We start from the raw sequence: 12188 nt of genomic DNA on the forward strand, positions 1-12188 counted from the left end.
TTTGTATTAACGATGCCAATACTGTCATTCTGTGTATTAACGATGCCAATACTGTCATTCTTTGTATCAACGATGCCAATACTGTCATTCTTTGTATCAACGATGCCAATACTGTCATTCTTTGTATCAACGATGCCAATACTGTCATTCTTTGTATTAACGATGCCAATACTGTCATTCTTTGTATTAACGATGCCAATACTGTCATTCTTTGTATTAACGATGCCAATACTGTCATTCTTTGTATTAACGATGCCAATACTGTCATTCTTTGTATTAACGATGCCAATACTGTCATTCTTTGTATTAACGATGCCAATACTGTCATTCTTTGTATTAACGATGCCAATACTGTCATTCTTTGTATTAACGATGCCAATACTGTCATTCTTTGTATTAACGATGCCAATACTGTCATTCTGTGTATTAACGATGCCAATACTGTCATTCTTTGTATCAACGATGCCAATACTGTCATTCTTTGTATCAACGATGCCAATACTGTCATTCTTTGTATCAACAATGCCAATACTGTCATTCTTTGTATTAACGATGCCAATACTGTCACTCTTTGTATTAACGATGCCAATACTGTCATTCTGTGTATTAACGATGCCAATACTGTCATTCTGTGTATTAACGATGCCAATACTGTCATTCTGTGTATTATCGATGCCAATACTGTCATTCTTTGTATCAACGATGCCAATACTGTCATTCTTTGTATTAACGATGCCAATACTGTCATTCTTTGTATTAACGATGCCAATACTGTCATTCTTTGTATCAACGATGCCAATACTGTCATTCTGCGTATTAACGATGCCAATACTGTCATTCTGTGTATTAACGATGCCAATACTGTCATTCTTTGTATTAACGATGCCAATACTGTCATTCTGTGTATCAACGATGCCAATACTGTCATTCTGTGTATTAACGATGCCAATACTGTCATTCTTTGTATTAACGATGCCAATACTGTCATTCTTTGTATTAATGATGCCAATACTGTCATTCTGTGTATTAACGATGCCAATACTGTCAAAGTGATATGGTTGCAACTAGGCATATCTATCTTCTGACAAGTTCTGCATTCCCTCTATATATTTTCCCAATACAAACAACCTTGGGTCATCTACAGAATTTAAGAACAGCTTATATATTTCAATTTTTTGTTAATTTTGATGATTATTTTTTATGGATTACCTGGTCCTGCTGGTCGGTACTCCCAGCAGTCAGCAGTGGGTCTTACCCACTGATAATACCCACAATTCTCTGACCAAACACAGCAGTCATAGTAATATAAGAAGTCAGATTTATAGTAAGACAATACAGGTACTCGACCAGCTTGATTGTACGGTCTGGATCCCCAAATATGAGCCTCTGAGGAGAAACCACCACTTGGATCATCACCGGCATAAATCAAGTGTTCCTCCCAATCATAGCAACAATGACTGCCTGAACCACGGGAACTTTTGACAAAAAGATACACAGAGAAGAAAGATTTAGAACAGATATATAGCAGATCACATGTATATGTGTCTAAAATCAGGACAGTCTTGGGATGTATAATGAAACAATGTTTATTAATTCCTGCCTTAGTTTTTATACATATGGACATCATTCAAGTGCCAACCCTCACATTGTCAATGATGAGCTTTCTAATGAAACATTGACCTTTGACCTTGACAAAACATTTTCAAGGTAAAATGATCAATTATCGGACACACACAGCCAATTGTAATAGCATGTACCCCTTCCGTGGGTGGGGGGTGGGGGCTAACTATGTACATACCACACAGCTCATAATAACACTATGTTACACATCCCACAATAAAGTCATATTGAGTTGAATATTGAGACTGCAGCCCAAGAGCCCAGCCCAATTACCCAGCCCAGTCCAAGAGCCAGGCAGCCCCGAAGGTTGTAGTATATGGTGTGGTGGAACTTACTTTGGATATACACTGAAAACACAATGTCTGGCACCCTTGTGAAATGTACATTTACTGTCCTGTCTTTCCACATTACAGTCAGGGTCTGGTTCAAAGAGCCCAAAGTCAGCCAACGCCATAGTAAGGTTACAAGGGCAATAGTACAAATCACGACGGAAATTGATATTTGGTAGCTGAACATCAAAAAAATTAATACAGTGTTCTGTGGCGTAGCCATGTGGGTCAATCTGGAATTCCTCTTCCATGGCATATCCTAAGGTATGAACATCAGTCCATATACCACGAACCCTGTAAAGAAAGACACTCAAATTAATGACTTGTGTCATTTCAGTTTAACGAACGATACATACACATTAACTCATAAATTAAAATAGCACTAATGAAGTTGTAGCACAACTGTACAGTTTTAAAAGTGTTTATTCACATGGTGAGCCATGCTAGGTATAGGTGTTCATTTGTTGCATGACCATTATTGCCGAAAGAACCATGTTGTTATCTTTACAATATATGTGATCATTTGGCTGTTGCTATGGGTGTGGTCATGTTGCTAGACATATTGTCATGCATTTTTTGAATGTTCGTTCACTTCTCTATGAATCCCTGCTACCTTTGCAATATATGTGATCATTTCACTGTTGCTATGGGTGTGGTCTTGTTGCTAGGTATATTTGCATAATTGTTTTGAATGTTTATTCATTTGTCTATTAATCCCTGTTGTTCAGAATCAGAATCAATGCGTTGAAGTAACCAATACCACTACATAATCAATGGAAGAGGAGGGCGAAACACTTAGTCGCACTGTATGGATGCCTTGAAAGTTGAAGGCATTCATTGATTCAGATGTGACCAAATTATTGTCTAGTTTGTTCCAGTCTGTGATTGTTCTTGGAAACAATGAGTTCCTGTAAATTTCTGTGTTTGAGAGCGGTATTTGAAAGCAGCTAGAGTTGTATGTCATGTACTTTTCCACACAGTTGCTATGTTAGTAGTCAGTAAAGTTCCTGGGGTTGATTGTCCACTTCGGTCTTTGAGGTGTGAGATAAGTGTCATGATGTATAGCTGGTATGAGGCCCCAAGCAACTTTAAACAAGAATGTGAGACATAGTTCTCTTCATCTTTCCTGTAGAGGGCAGATGTCATTTTCTTTGAACATTTTGTTGATACTGCCAGGTTGTTTTGATGGAAAGTCATTATCTTGTTATCTTTGCAATATATGTGATCATTTGGCTGTTGCCATGGGTGTGGTCTTGTTGCTAGGCATATTTGCATACACTTTTTGAATGTTTGTTCACTTGTCTAGGAATCGCTGTTATCTTTGTGATATACACCACCGTTTAGCTATTGCTATGGGTGTGGTCATGGTTGCTAGGGATATTTGCACATATTTTTTGAATGTTTACTCACTTTAATTCATTTGATAATCCCGCGTCCGAGCAGCCTAGGAAGTTGCCGATGAAAAATGTGTCAATGCCGGTGAATTCTATAAATATCAGCATTCAGCAGGTGACATTCTAGATTTATTGATATATAAACGGTGAAATTTCACATTTACCGGCATTTTACCGGCATTTTACCGGCAATTTTGAAGATCGCACTTGCAAGTAATTTATATGTCGCAGTGTAGACGAAATATCGTGACTGACATACTCTGACTCCAATGTATCAAAACATATGAAGACAAACAATGTTGTTGATATTAGTTTTGATTGACACTTCCTTTAGATAACAATGGACGACCATTCACATGAACAGTGTAAAAAAAATTGATAGGTTTGTTGTTGTACATGACTATGTCGGCAAGCCTTGGATTTCAACACAATTTGCCCTTTTCTGGTTTTTCATTTGCCCCTGACATCGGTGATTTTAAAGAATTTCAAATGTGGTGGCTTGAAAAGTTCAATCGTCACAGTCTGGAAAATCTAAAATTGGCACAATGGCTTGAACAATTTGAGTGGATGAACATCCATACCAGTGAAAACAGCAAGTACCTAATAGATGGCAGTATTTACACAGTATGGTGTCGATATTGTAAATTCTCGAAAGAGAAGTCTGATTTCGCTTTGGAACGGGGAAAATTGGTTGAAAAAGACATATTTAGCGAAACCAGCAGCAGCCAGTCCCTTGGTGAAAGCCCTTGGTATAACTAGTACTTAAGGGGTGATAACAAAATAGCAGAAATGAAAATAAAGATAAATATTGTCTATCTGATAGCCAAACAAGAACTGCCATTTTCACTATTTCCGAGTTATTGCGCATTGCTCAGACAAAATGATATCGGTATTAAATCCAACCTATGATAACACTCACAAGTGCTCAGAGATGATCGGAATAATTGCTGGATGAATTAGGAATGACTTAGCTAACGATATCAGAAACAAAGCTAAATGTATTTCTATTTTGATTTATGGCGACACTGATAGAGCTATGCAGGAGTGTCAAATAGTCTACATGAGTTGAGTAGACAAACCAACTTGTAAACTCATGGTGAATTTAGTGGGACAGAAGCATGTTCAACACGCACATGCCGAAGTTGGTGTTAGTACGACAAAAACTATATGTAACAAGTCATTGAGAATGACATAGTCCCCGCTATGATTGGGTTTTAAGGAATTATCACTACTCTGATTACGCAACAACACTTGTGAACCTAAATCAAACAGACTTAGATATGTTGTGTCTGCTTGTTGGACATGGAACATGCCTACAACAATAAAGGATTGGTCGGGTATGGGGGATCATATCACGATGAAAATGGATATGCACAATTATGTCATAGATCACTGTCCTAATACCAACTTTGAATGTGATCTGTTCAAGCATGTCTGAGTTATTGCTATGGACATAGAAAAATCGCAAACAAACTGGCTGCCAGGTGGCCATATTGGATCGTATCACAACAACAATGAATATGCACATGTATATCACAGAACACTGTCCTAATACCAACTTTGAATGAGATCTGTTCAAGCATGTCTGAGTTATGGCTTTGGACATGGAAAATTCGCAAACAAAATGGCTGCCAGACAGCCATATTGGATCGTATCACAATGAAAATGGATATGCACATGTATGTCATAGAACACTGTCCTAATACCAACTTTGAATGAGATCTGTTCAAGCATGTCTGAGTTATGGCTTTGGACATGAAAATTCACAAACAAAATGGCTGCTAGGTTGCCATATTGGATCGTATCATGACAACAATGAATATGCACATATATGCCATAGAACACTGTCCTAATACCAACTTTGAATGAGATCTGTTCAAGCATGTCTGAGTTATGGCTTTGGACATGGAAAATTCGCAAACAAAATGGCTGCCAGACAGCCATATTGGATCGTATCACAATGAAAATGGATATGCACATGTATGTCATAGAACACTGTCCTAATACCAACTTTGAATGAGATCTGTTCAAGCATGTCTGAGTTATGGCTTTGGACATGAAAATTCACAAACAAAATGGCTGCTAGGTTGCCATATTGGATCGTATCATGACAACAATGAATATGCACATATATGCCATAGAACACTGTCCTAATACCAACTTTGAATGAGATCTGTTCAAATATGTCTGAGTTATGGCTTTAGACAGGGAAAATTTGCAAACAAAATGGCTGCTAGGCGGCCATATTGGATCATATCATGAAACAAATTGACATGCATATGTATGCCATTGTATGTTGCCCCTGTACCAAGTTTGAAAAAAATCAGTCCAGGCATCTCCAAGAAACAGCTGCGGACGGACGGACGGACGGACGGACGGACGGACAGACAGACGGACGCACGGACAGACGGAACCCAATCCATAAGTCCCCATCCCGGACTTCGTCCGGCGGGGACTAGCAAGTCATTGAGAATGACATAGTCCCCGCTATGATTGGGTTTTAAAGAACTGGCAGTTTATGTTGTCATTTTCAAACTTTGAATGAGATCTGTTCAGGCATGTCTGAGTTATGGCTTTGGACAGGGAAAATTTGAAAACAAAATGGCTGCTAGGCGGCCATATTGGATTGTATCATGAAACAAATTGACGTGCATATGTATGCCATACTATGTTGCCCCTGTTTGAAAAAAATCGGTCCAGGTATCTCCAAGAAACGGCTCCGGACGGACGGACAGATGGACGGAACCCAATCCATAAGTCCCCATCCCGGACTTCGTCCGGCGGGGACTAGCAAGTCATTGAGAATGACATAGTCCCCGCTATGATTGGGTTTTAAAGAACTGGCAGTTTATGTTGTCATTTTCAAACTTTGAATGAGATCTGTTCAGGCATGTCTGAGTTATGGCTTTGGACAGGGAAAATTTGAAAACAAAATGGCTGCTAGGCGGCCATATTGGATTGTATCATGAAACAAATTGACGTGCATATGTATGCCATACTATGTTGCCCCTGTTTGAAAAAAATCGGTCCAGGTATCTCCAAGAAACGGCTCCGGACGGACGGACAGATGGACGGAACCCAATCCATAAGTCCCCATCCCGGACTTCGTCCGGCGGGGACTAACAAAGTTGATGAAAGTTGAAAGCAGAAACTTATGGAATTTGGAGCAGATGGTGCGTCTGTCAATTGGTCGAAACAGGAATGTATACACTTTACCCAGGGACGAAGTAAGACAATAATACCATATCACTTCACTGTTAAACTGTTACAATGCTTACCATGAAGTATGTACGGTAAACTTTCTGATGCGTAATAGCAATGTTATGAGGGTTTTATTTCGTTTATTATTTGCCGTGGAAATAGGTGTACATAATCCCAAGTATGTAGGGATCACAAAAGCCGAGTGAAGTCGAGGATGGCAAGCTTTCCTGTGCTGAGAATAGGAAACAGGCATTTGAACAACATTTTTGACAACTAATTTTCACTGGAACTTGAAAAATCACAGCTAAATTTCTTGCATAACTCATGAAATTGCAAGACTTAACCCTTACGGAAGGCAATCAGTTTAAATCTGGTGACACCTAATTTGCATATCACTGATGAGATCATTATATGCTTAATATTTCTTCATCTTTTCACCCCATATAAATCCCCATTAAATTTCAGCCTAATCTGCTGAGTAGTTTTGGAATTTAAGATTTTTGACCAAAAAGACACATTTTTAGCCCTAATTTGCATATTACTGATGAAATCATCATGTCATGGACAAATCTTAATTTGTACACCCCTAAGAATGTTCACACCAAATTTCAGGTCAATCTGCCCAGTAGTTTTGGAGTATAACTTTCTTGACCAAAAATCCATATTTTGACCAACACACATCTCTGATGCCATCATTTTCATTTGTACAATTTCCCATCTACACGCCCTTAGTAATGTCCCCACTAAATACTATAATAAATGGCTGTTTTTCACTTTAAGTCATTCACACACACACACACACACACACACACACACACACACACACACACACATACTCACAGACAGACACAGATATTTCACCATGCCTATAGCACTACTGAACCTAGTTCAGTTGTGCTAATTAAACTATGTACACACCACACACCCCATTGAAATCCAACCTGTTATTTTTTTTATAAAGAAGGTTATGTTATGTTATTGTTTATTAAAGTATCCTATGTGGCCTTAACAAATTATACCATACTTCATTAAAATTTACTAAGAAAAGGAGCCACATTCAGCCCTCAGGCTTTATATATAGGACACAAAGATTATCAAATTAAATACATATAAATAAATAAATATTACAAACATCTAGATTGTAATTAAAGGTTTTCCTAAGGTTAAAGGCCTCGTGTATAAAGTAATGGGAAATTTTATCATTAAATGTCTTAAGACCATCAGTCTGGCAGATTTTTACTTTAAGTTGTTTACACACACACACGCACGCACACACGCACGCACGCACACACACACGCACACACACACACACACACACACACACACACACACACACAACATTTTGTGACACCTAAAGCCCTACTGAACTACCAGTTTTAACTGTGCTAAAATGGAAAAAAAAAACATTTGGTCGAGTAAGCTGACTTACAGATCACCATAGGGCCTGATTCGAATACCACCAACTGCAAAGTTGTGATTAGCTCCAAACACTGGAGTAGATAAGAATGTAGCTCTACCATCGTTCTCTTCTCTCGTCAGTACAGTGTATAAAATTTCCCAGGTTGGAAAGTTGGTGTCCTCTCGATATGTCATAATGTCAACACTAACATAATCACTGTCTAATTCATTGCGATCCCATGTGACAGTTAAATCATGGCCGGCTCGATTCCATTTACTCAGATATGCATCAATACGCTGGACCCTGGGTATAACTTTACCAAGCAATGGAGGCTCTGTGTGTAGAGTACAAAAAAAACCCAAATCACTGCATCATTCAGTCTATTCTGTTTTTGGCTCAGATCTATATCAGCACATTCATGCTTTCCTGCATTCAGGGCATTCAAGCAAAATAATGAGAAGATACTCATTCCATTTACTCATTAACACTGACACATTCACACACATTCACACACACACATTCACACACACACACACACACAAATACATACACATGCACAAACACAAATACAAATACATACACATGCACAAACACACACACACACACACACACACACACACACACGCACGCACAAATGCATGAACATACACACACACACACACACACACACAAACACACACACGCACACAGGCACAAACCACACATGAATTTGTGTTTAAACATAAATTTGAGTCCAATGAAATCCAATGGACCATACTTTTTAAATTCCCTTGACTGAGAAAAATGTTGCTTTCATTCCAGTCTATACCGACAAGTCACACAATATATAAATTAAGATTAGAATATACTAACCAATGATCCAACGGCCATTGTATGGGTATGACAAACCACCATCAAATGATAGATCAACTCTGACATCACCAATCTCATAAAATGGTGGAGTCACACATCTTAGTCTCATCACAGAGGAATAGGAACAATTAAACTCTTGTATTCCAACTCTGACAAAGTAGTTTCTGCTTCTATCCCAACATGATCCACTAACAAACATTTCATCGCCACCCAATAAATTACCCCAAAGTGGAAAAAATGATAAACGACCTTCGAAAAAAAGAAAAACAAGTCATTAAAAATGACATAGTCCCCGCTATGATTGGGTTTTAAGGAACTGGCAGTTTATGTTGTCATTTTCAAACCTGGTTAATGTTGTTTAGCCTCATATGGTTGTTTTTGATATCACTAGTCTGTTCAAGCATGTCTGAGTCATGGCTTTGGCCATATCGGATTGTATCATGACGAAAATGGATATGCACATGTATGTCATAGAACACTGTGCTAATACCAACTTTGAATGAGATCTGTTCAAGCATGTCTGAGTTATGGCTTTGGACATGGAAAATTCGCAAACAAAATGGCTGCTAGGTGGCCATATTGGATCGTATCACGACAACAATGAATATGCACATGTATGTTATAGAACACTGTCCTAATATCAACTTTGAATGAGATCTGTTCAAGTATGTCTGAGTTATGGCTTTGGACATGGAAAATTCGCAAACAAAATGGCTGCTAGGTGGCCATATTGGATCGTATCACGACAACAATGAATATGCACATGTATGTTATAGAACACTGTCCTAATACCAACTTTGAATGAGATCTGTTCAAGCATGTCTGAGTTATGGCTTTGGACATGGAAAATTCGCAAACAAAATGGCTGCTAGGTGGCCATATTGGATCGTATCATGACAACAATGAATATGCACATGTATGTTATAGAACACTGTCCTAATACCAACTTTGAATGAGATCTGTTCAAGCATGTCTGAGTTATGGCTTTGGACATGGAAATTTCGCAAACAAAATGGCTGCCAGGCAGCCATACTGGATCGTATACTCTACTCTACTCTACTCTACTCTACTCTACTCTACTCTACTCTACTCTACTCTACTCTACTCTACTCTACCCTACTCTACCCCACCCCACCCTACCCTACCCTACCCTGGACTATACTTTGTCAAGCCTGTATTGTGCTTAGCAAAGTGTTGACCTTACCAGTACCACTGCAACCACCACTTTCCATAGTGTAGCCATCAATTCTATAGGCATAACGACCAGGTTCTTCTACATTACTTGAGTATGGTAAGTTGATGACACTTGATGTCCTTGATCCACCATAAGTGGTATAACGTAGTCCATCACCAGCATTGAAACCAATCTACAGCAATTAAACAAGTGTTAATCATCACTACAGTTATATATTATTACACTGAGTCCATCATCATTGAAACCAATCTACTATATAAGGGAGCCTTCAGTAATTAAAAGAGTGTGTGTGTGTGTGTGTGTGTGTGTGGGGGGGGGGGGGTTATATATTACAAATAAGGTTTCAGATTGAGAGGCAGGCCACTTTTAAGATCAGATGTAAACTGAAAGTGCTACCTTGGGTTAGTTTCTCAATACCTTGTGTATTGTATTGTGTAAGGAGATTACTATTTTGGCAATTTTACCACAGAAATGCTTTGCTGGACTTTCCAGGGATGTAAGTAATGGCCATTCAAGGCCAAGGTCAAGCTCTTGCCTAAAATGAATTAGTTCATATTTGATGGAATATGGGTGTAGACACTTGAATGGTGTCACTAGTCTACACATTACACATACAAAGCTACGATGAATATTGCGAAAAAACAACAACTATATTTGGCCACCATTTGACCATATTTGATTCAATCACAAAGCAAATATGGCAGCCACTTGGACATATTTGATTCAGTTGCAAAACAAAGTGACATGCATATGTCTAACATATAGTATGTTACCTTGGTGCAAGGTTTGGTTGAAAACAGTTGATGCATGCCAGATATATGAGTGTGCACACACAGATGGATGGTTTGACAGAGCACAATGTAATAGCCCCCAGTGGCACTGGTAACATATTACATTAACATTAGGTCTAAACAGAATTATACCTGTCCAATAAATAACTTGTACAATTTTTGACAAACATTTTTTAAGACTAGCATGCTTAAACAAAATCCTTAACTCAAAGAAAAGTAGCAATTTGATAAGTATGTATTCAGTTACTCACTAAACACATGAACCAAGTTCAAATACATTTCATTGAATGTGTAAATGTTGGAATTGTCTGATGGATGGTTTAGTATGATACATATGTTGTTCATTAAGAGTTCAAAGTAGCAGGATAAATGATTGCAGTACTGCAGTGCTAGTATATAGTAGGTGGACATTTTCACAGGCTGGCAGGAGAAATGATTACAGTACTGCTAGTAGGTGTAATAGGCAATGGTTGAAGCACTACCCTCTACACAGTGTAATAGGCAAGGGTTGAAGTGTTACCCTCTACACAGTGTAATAGGCAAGGGTTGAAGTGTTACCCTCTACACAGTGTACCTAATAAGCAAGGGTTGAAGTGTTACCCTCTACACAGTGTAACAGGCAAGGGTTGAAGTGTTACCCTTTACACAGTGTACCTAATAGGCAAGGGTTGAAGTGTTACCCCCTACACAGTGTACCTAATAGGCATGGGTTGAAGTGTTACCCTCTACACAGTGTAATAGGCAATGGTTGAAGTGTTACCCTCTACACAGTGTAATAGGCAAGGGTTGAAGTGTTACCCCCTACACAGTGTACCTAATAGGCAAGGGTTGAAGTGTTACCCTCTACACAGTGTAATAGGCAATGGTTGAAGTGTTACCCTCTACACAGTGTAATAGGCAAGGGTTGAAGTGTTACCCCCTACACAGTGTACCTAATAGGCAAGGGTTGAAGTGTTACCCTCTACACAGTGTAATAGGCAATGGTTGAAGTGTTACCCTCTACACAGTGTAATAGGCAAGGGTTGAAGTGTTACCCCCTACACAGTGTACCTAATAGGCAATGGTTGAAGTGTTACCCTCTACACAGTGTAATAGGCAATGGTTGAAGTGTTACCCCCTACACAGTGTACCTAATAGGCAAGGGTTGAAGTGTTACCCTCTACACAGTGTAATAGGCAATGGTTGAAGTGTTACCCTCTACACAGTGTAATAGGCAATGGTTGAAGTGTTACCCTCTACAGTGTAATACAAAAGATTGTTCTGTATTAAAGCTAAAATTTAACACAGTTGTTTATCTATATTACTAGTAACTGATTTGTCACATTACCTGGGCTGGAGTGCCACCAGTACCAGTATAAGGACTTCCTCCACTCTCTGTACCCGTTGTCCACTCTACTCTCCTGTAGC

The sequence above is a fragment of the Glandiceps talaboti genome, chromosome 13, assembly GCF_964340395.1.
Source record: "Glandiceps talaboti chromosome 13, keGlaTala1.1, whole genome shotgun sequence".
Taxonomy (NCBI): Eukaryota; Metazoa; Hemichordata; class Enteropneusta; family Spengelidae; genus Glandiceps; species Glandiceps talaboti.